Raw genomic sequence first — 7046 nt, 5'->3', positions numbered from 1 at the left:
AAAGCTGTATCAATGTTAGCTGGAACTGGTAGCGTGTAGTACTAAACTTTATGTTTGATAAAACCAAGATGATTTCATTTTCTGAGTCATTAACCCGGTGAATATTGTCCTTGATTAAATATTATGTGGTTTTGACCAGATCACAATGATTTGAGGACGAGTTGCATCACAAATCTCAAAGCAACCACATCTCTGGTAAAACCTAAGGGCTGATAAAGCGGACTAACTGAATTAAAGCATGATCCCAGACCCGGATCTCCAATAACCTTCAAACCACTCTAGATTATCTTAATAGTTATAACTTGATGCAGTTTGTGGACATCGTAACTCCAACCAAGTAAATGTCATCAGCCTCAGCATCCTGTTGCAACATTTCAACAGAAAATACACCATGAGGTATAAAGTCAGGAATTCATTCTCATTTTATAATGGCGAGTGGCCATGTTCAAATAGACACCTTACTTAGATCAGACAGAGAGCGTTTTGCAATTATTTTGTTTATGTTTATGAGTAAATCTTCTTCTGTAATGAAACACCTATTGGTTACAACTATATGAAAGGCAATCATGTCATTTCCGCTCTGTAAGACTGTATAGATATCACCCCCTGTGTTCTGTTTACTGGTGCCATTTATGAATGATATCTGAACAAAGGATTAGTACAATAGCAAATGGCTTGACCATTAAAATGATTTAGAAGGTTATATGATGTACTTAACCTTACTGACCACTATGGTTCACATAATAGCCTGTCCGGGGCGGGTGTGCATGGAAACTATAAAAGAAAAAGTACTGCAGAAAAAGAGAGAAGAGAGCGACGTGAAAAAAAGTGTAAAAAAAGAAAAAAAAGGAGAGACGGTAAGAAAGAAAGATGGACGGATGAAACATCCATTGATCAAAAGACAGGGTTGGCTTGTCCCGCTCTGGGCGAGACAAATAGCAGTGGCTCTGTCAGTATCAAGTACAGTGTGTATACGGTGTGCCTATCTGTGCCCGTCATGCTCCCCGGCTTCCAATGCATGACAATTATCTTGTTTCAGACTTTGTAGACAATAAAAATCAAGGCTACATGAAATGACACCCTGCCAGTGTTGTAGAACACAATTTTAGCTGTCAGCAAGTGATTTGTGCCAGCAGCACTTGAGATTTCCTGATCATTTTATTTAAGAGTGATTGTAATGTATGGCCATCCTACTTGCTTGTGCACATTATCTCTTTATAACTAACGTATGCGGAAACAAATTCATGTGAGAGCTGTGTGAAAGGTGTTCCGGACTATTTAGCACAATTGTGTGCCAGGTTCAAAACAACTGAAATATTGGTATAAAATCTTAAGAAGTTATCTATAAAATGTAATATTCATGACTAAATAAGTGTACAAATGTTGAATTCCATTATCCAAACGGCTTATCCTATTCAGGGTTGAGAGGAGGCTGGAGCAAGATGTACCCATGTACCCTCACGGTAATAATTGTTTTGAGTTTAAAAGGGCCATCAACACAAACAACGCTAACTATAATGACAATGAAGGACTATAAAGGACTTGATTTTCCTTCTTGCCTTTGTAAATATACTTAGCTCGGCTACTTATTCAAATCAATAGCATCTCTCTCTCTATCTCTCTCTCTCTCTCTGACTGCATGCTGTTCAGCACAGCAGGTTTTCGTATTCTTCTTATTCATGCTCTTAGTAAGAGGAATAAGATAAACAAAAGCCGAATCTAGTACTTTATAAAAGTTGCATCTGCTGTTTCTCAGGATTCCTATCAAAGGTGTTTAGGCAAAACTGTTTAGTCTTTCTGCAATTCAGCTACCATGTAGAACGTGACGACTTGTACATTTGGATGGATTTTGATTGGTTGTGTTTCTATCGTTCTGAAAGTGGTCTGAACAATATCTTTAGCCACCATCGTTGTCTGCCCTAAACACTCACAAACTCAGCTCATCAGTTGTATCACAGCTATGTGGATGTGGTCCCATCACAGAACTGGCATTATGAGCAAACAGTGCCATGACAGTCATCGACAGTACGTAACATCACTTTTTTCAAACTGAGTGAGAGAAAAACTGACATTCATACCGTCAAGTAAAAAAAGCATCCATTAATCATATAGGGTGGTTTTAAAAAAAAGATATTCAGGGTCTTTACTCCGCCACTGGTAACACAATGGTCCATGCAAAAGCCCTTCGTCCTGCACATGAAGTATCTGTCAAATATGAAATGTAGCATCTCAAAAAACCCTCAATAACAAATAATAGGGTTGCTTCAATTATTTCCTTCACAGTATCTAATTTGGATTTATGGCTTTGGTCAGAAGCCATTGTATCCGTTCACAGGTCATAAACTGGGACTACAGAGAGGTCAGATGAACACTGAGGTCACCTCAAAAACACATCCCATCCACCCTTTGTGTTCATCGTCATCTTTATATGCATAATGTTGCAGGGTGTTTTCTTTGGAGTCATATTTTGTAACCTATTTGAATGAACAAACAATTGCAGAGATCGCATAAGCGAAACCTCTGAGAACCTGTTTGGTTGCTGCGTTGATAACTCTTCAAAGCTGTTTCGCAATTACAAAAGCTTCAAAGGCCACACAGCAGGATATGAGAAATTAGATATTGGATTTTCCTCACCAATAAAAAACAGAAGAGCATAATAAATGGATTTGTTGTATTATTTAACATGTTTTTCTGCTTCACTATATAGGATTTCATATTTTTCACTTTCAAACTTCGAGCACCCATTTATTCCTTTTATTAGCCAAATAAAAATTAGAGAGGGTAATTTAAGTGGCAACATAAATTTCAATTACTGATTCCAATTATCTGCAATTGGTTTCTCCTCCATCTCACAAACAATAAAAAATAAAACAGGCTTCATTAACTTCCTCACATCAGCACCCACCCACACGGACATAAACATTTGAATTACACACACTTTTACATGCAGAGACACACCGCAGAAATGATATAATCTTGCAAATTAATGTAATTATTACAAATATTAAACAATTTAAAGCAATTTGTAAGCAATCATGAGATGCTTACGCCAATTAAACTACACAGTAGGATTCAGAAGGTATTGTTATTGTCTGAGGAGAAGGTAAACTTCACAAACACCATGAAAGAGCTGCGATAGAAATTACAGTTAGACTTAATGATTAAATGTGTTCAAGAAATAGTGTGTCATTTTGGGAAATGTGCTTATTCACTGTGAACATTCATACTGCTCTGATTCCCCAGCAGCCTATTAGCCCAGCTTAGCCCGAAGACTAGAAATGGGGCAAGAGCAAGCCTGGCTCTGTTCAGATGCAAAGCCTTCTATTTGTTCTTTTTTTGTAAATATATTTTGAGAGTTGAGGAAATAGTTTGACATTCTGGGAACTATCTTTCCTGCAGAGTGCTAGATGATTATCTGTTAGCTTAGTTTGGGACAAAGGGAAACAGCGAGCCTGTTCAAGGCTAACACAATTCAGCTAGCCCACAAATGAACAAGATATAAGGTTTGTTTCTTTTGTTAAATATTTTGTTTATCTCACAGTATTTGTACTGATTAAACAGGTATAACTTGTTAAATTGGAAGCGTAAGTGGTCGCTTTAAGTGGTGCTTTTGTTTTGGTGCTAAGCTAACCAGCTGCTTGCTGCAGCTTCATATTTTGAAGAGATACATCTTCTATATGCATTTTCCCCAAAATATCTAACTTTTTACATTAAACTACAAAGTAGTGTGTGTAATAGTGCCTTAGGATTTGTATGAGTAATTGCTGTATCTTATTAATACCCCATTGAGAGATACCAGCATGTCTGATTGTATTGGTTATATATTCCCTACGTAGGCTATAATGACTCAACGTATTAAATTATGTAGTCAAGTATAGTGCACACATATAACTCAAAGGGCACTGAAATGAATAATGAGTGAACCAAAATACAGATTTTTTTTAACAACATGTGGCTTTAATGTATTCTCTTGAATAATGTTCCAATATTTTTTCCTCAAGTTAATCCTAAAAGCATTTTTTTTTTTTGCGCCACAGAGTTGAGATTTTGTTTGAAATTTAGTCCATTTAGGAATCTAGTAATTATGTGAAAATGTATTATTCTCTTCAACACATTTTGACAGCACTTAGTAACCTTCAATCTTGTCCTTAATAATATTGGGATATACTGTAGAAACACAATTCCTCTTGCATTTAAAGGTGTTGGAGTGAACTATGTTCTCCAGCCTCACATATTCAAATCAATGCTTTACATAGGGTACATAGGGAAACTGCTGGTACACAAACACCAGTGATCGATACCACAGCCAACTGCTGTGTTCAGGCTCTGCAGGTTTGAAGGTAACCTTGTTTGAAGATTCAGCTCTGGAGCTGTGGAAGCTGATAGAGATTTGTGTTATTTGTTTCGCTACATCCTTGCAGTGAAGACCTGTTGACCCTTCCGTTCAGCTGCTGATTATCTTTTCACTGGCAGAGAAAAATATGTTTCTCATTACAAGCATTGGAGATTGATTGTGGTCTTCTTGCTTCAGCGCAGTGTGTCTGATTGGCCTGCGGTGGAGATAATTGCAAGTCTCGTTGTCTGAGGAACTGGTTCGCAGGCTTATCAGGCTGGCTGCCCTCACCGCAGCCCAGTACTCTCATCCGTCTCAGGGTCTTCAGGTCACCGTTTTATTCCTCACTGCACATGCAAATATGCACCTCTGAACAGCACTTTCTATGTTTAGTTGAGGTAAGGGTTTCAAAAATAACAGTCATTATAGAATGAAAGATTGTACGGTGTTTCTCATAAAAATGTACTGGCTGCTGGCTGCCGGCTGCTTCAATGCCGTGATCGACAACCGCTGCCCACCCTTTTTCTGTTTTAATCCCTACACTCTTCCACTGATCTAGTCTGTTACTCCATATCATAGACTTGCCTCTTCTTGTTTTAGAAACAATCTCAGCAGTCTGTAGTTACGCTTTGATGCCAGCCAACTGTCAGTTCACTACTGTACACATATAGCATGTCTGTCGGCCCTGGTAGAGGGATCCATCTGTTGCTTTTCCTGCGTGTCTTCCTTTGTTTCCACTTTTTTCTTTTTTCTTACTCAAATTGAGGGTCTAAGGAAGAGGGTGTTGTATGCTGTACGGATTTTGAAGCCCCTTGGGGCAAATTTGTGATTTGTCGTATTGGACTCCATAAATGAAATTGACTTGACTTGTTTTCGTTCAACATCAGTGCATCCATAACAAAACATCTGTCTGAATCCAGTGTTGGAAGGGAAGCTTTCTAAAAAATGTCCTATTTTCCTGACGTTTCATTTTTTCCCAGGCTGTGTAATCCAGATGCTTCCTCTAATTAAGAACTGTTTCAAAAAGCTCCAGATGCACTGCAACGGCTTTGTACCTATCAGCAGCCAAAATGTGATCCATCAGCCATGTGCCATGTTAGATTTTTAGTGACAAGCTCTGTGTAGATAATTTAGCAGATTACCTCATTATCTGCAAACAGAAATCTTCAAATTTTATGTGACAATGTGTTGGGAATAAGCAGCAAGATAAAGCAATCTGTGAAGACTGCAAGATTGTGTTTGCGACGATGTTGATTGTGTATTTTACCATCCTTTCTCTAAAGCTTTTAACCGTTCAAATCTATTGATGAAGGATGGATCATTGGCCAGGTCTCTAACAACTGCTAACAACCATAATTACTTTTTGTTAGTTGTACCACAAACTCAGATGTGATTGGGGTCATTCTAAAAGGTTAAAGGTCACTAAATAATCGCCATGCTCCGCTGGTATTTCTACATCCTTTTCACACCACTTCTTTTTAGTCATGGAGAAATCATGAATTAAGCATGCAAGTTCAACATATTACAAATAAAAATACGATTGCATGACTGCACAACAATGACAAAACAGCTGTCAAAAGCTTATTCACCATTACCTTCAATTTATTTTGAAAAGCATATAAATAGGGGTTTAACAGATTCCAAGTGCTCAACAATGCTAAAACAATGTTAAATCTTAGATTATAATAAACCTCAAGAAGACCAGCAACCACTTTTTGGAAGCCAAATAAAGAATAAAGATAAGAAAACAGCGGACATCATTGCAACACTGTACTACTATCGCATGTTGTGCCACATTCTCATCGTCAACTCGTCACACACAGATGAACGGTCGCAGTTTTAAACACGGGGTCATAACTGTGAATTAAAACAAAATGACCTGGTTATAAGTTTAGAAAGAGATTATGGTTTGCGGTGAAATAAGAACTTTTTTTTCAAGTTAAATTGTCAATAGTAATAAGTCAATGGTGGATTTTTGGTTTTCCTAAACACAAAACAAAGCATTGTGATAACATGTAAAATGAGTTAAGAAATTGTTATTTATGCCATTTGGTGACGCCTGGCTGCTCAATATTGATTGAGCTGAATAATCATGGTATGTATAGTGCATCAATGAAGTGAATGATAAACAGGTCACAGGTCAGAAAGAAAAACCCAGAAGATCACATGTTTAGATCACTGACCATAACATTATTAGGTCCCCTGCTCTTTGAGTCTTTTGCATTAAGGCAACAGTAATGTATCACTGTCTCACCCTATTACCCCAAAGCACCCTGGCCCTGCCCTCTGACCTTTCACCATATCCTGATGTTCTCGCACCCACTGAGGTCACGCCCTCTGTCCATGATGTCACTCAGCTTTCGCATGGAAAGGAAACCATGTACTGTTTCCAAGAGGTTGACAAGCCCCAGTTGTTAACCTTCATTCATTTAGCTTGTTTTGAGCGTATGTTCCATTGGTTTCCTTTTCTTTCTGTGGTCATCAACTCATTACTTCCCTGTACATTTTAAAGATTGTGAGAAATAGGTTCAGAAATCAAACCTGACAAACGGTAGTCTGGAACCGTTGGGTGAAGCCTCACTGTGCAAGGGGTTAATGGTGTTTTGAAGCAGAAGATTGTTCTGGTTTGTGGGATTTACTCGTCAGCAGACAGGGGAGAAAGAGATGAGGAGACAAAAACATGGTGTCGTGTGAACCCAATCATAGACCTAGC

The sequence above is a fragment of the Taurulus bubalis genome, assembly GCF_910589615.1.
Source record: "Taurulus bubalis genome assembly, chromosome: 20".
In the NCBI taxonomy this organism is placed as follows: domain Eukaryota; kingdom Metazoa; phylum Chordata; class Actinopteri; order Perciformes; family Cottidae; genus Taurulus; species Taurulus bubalis.
Note: the sequence above shows the minus strand (reverse complement) of the source record.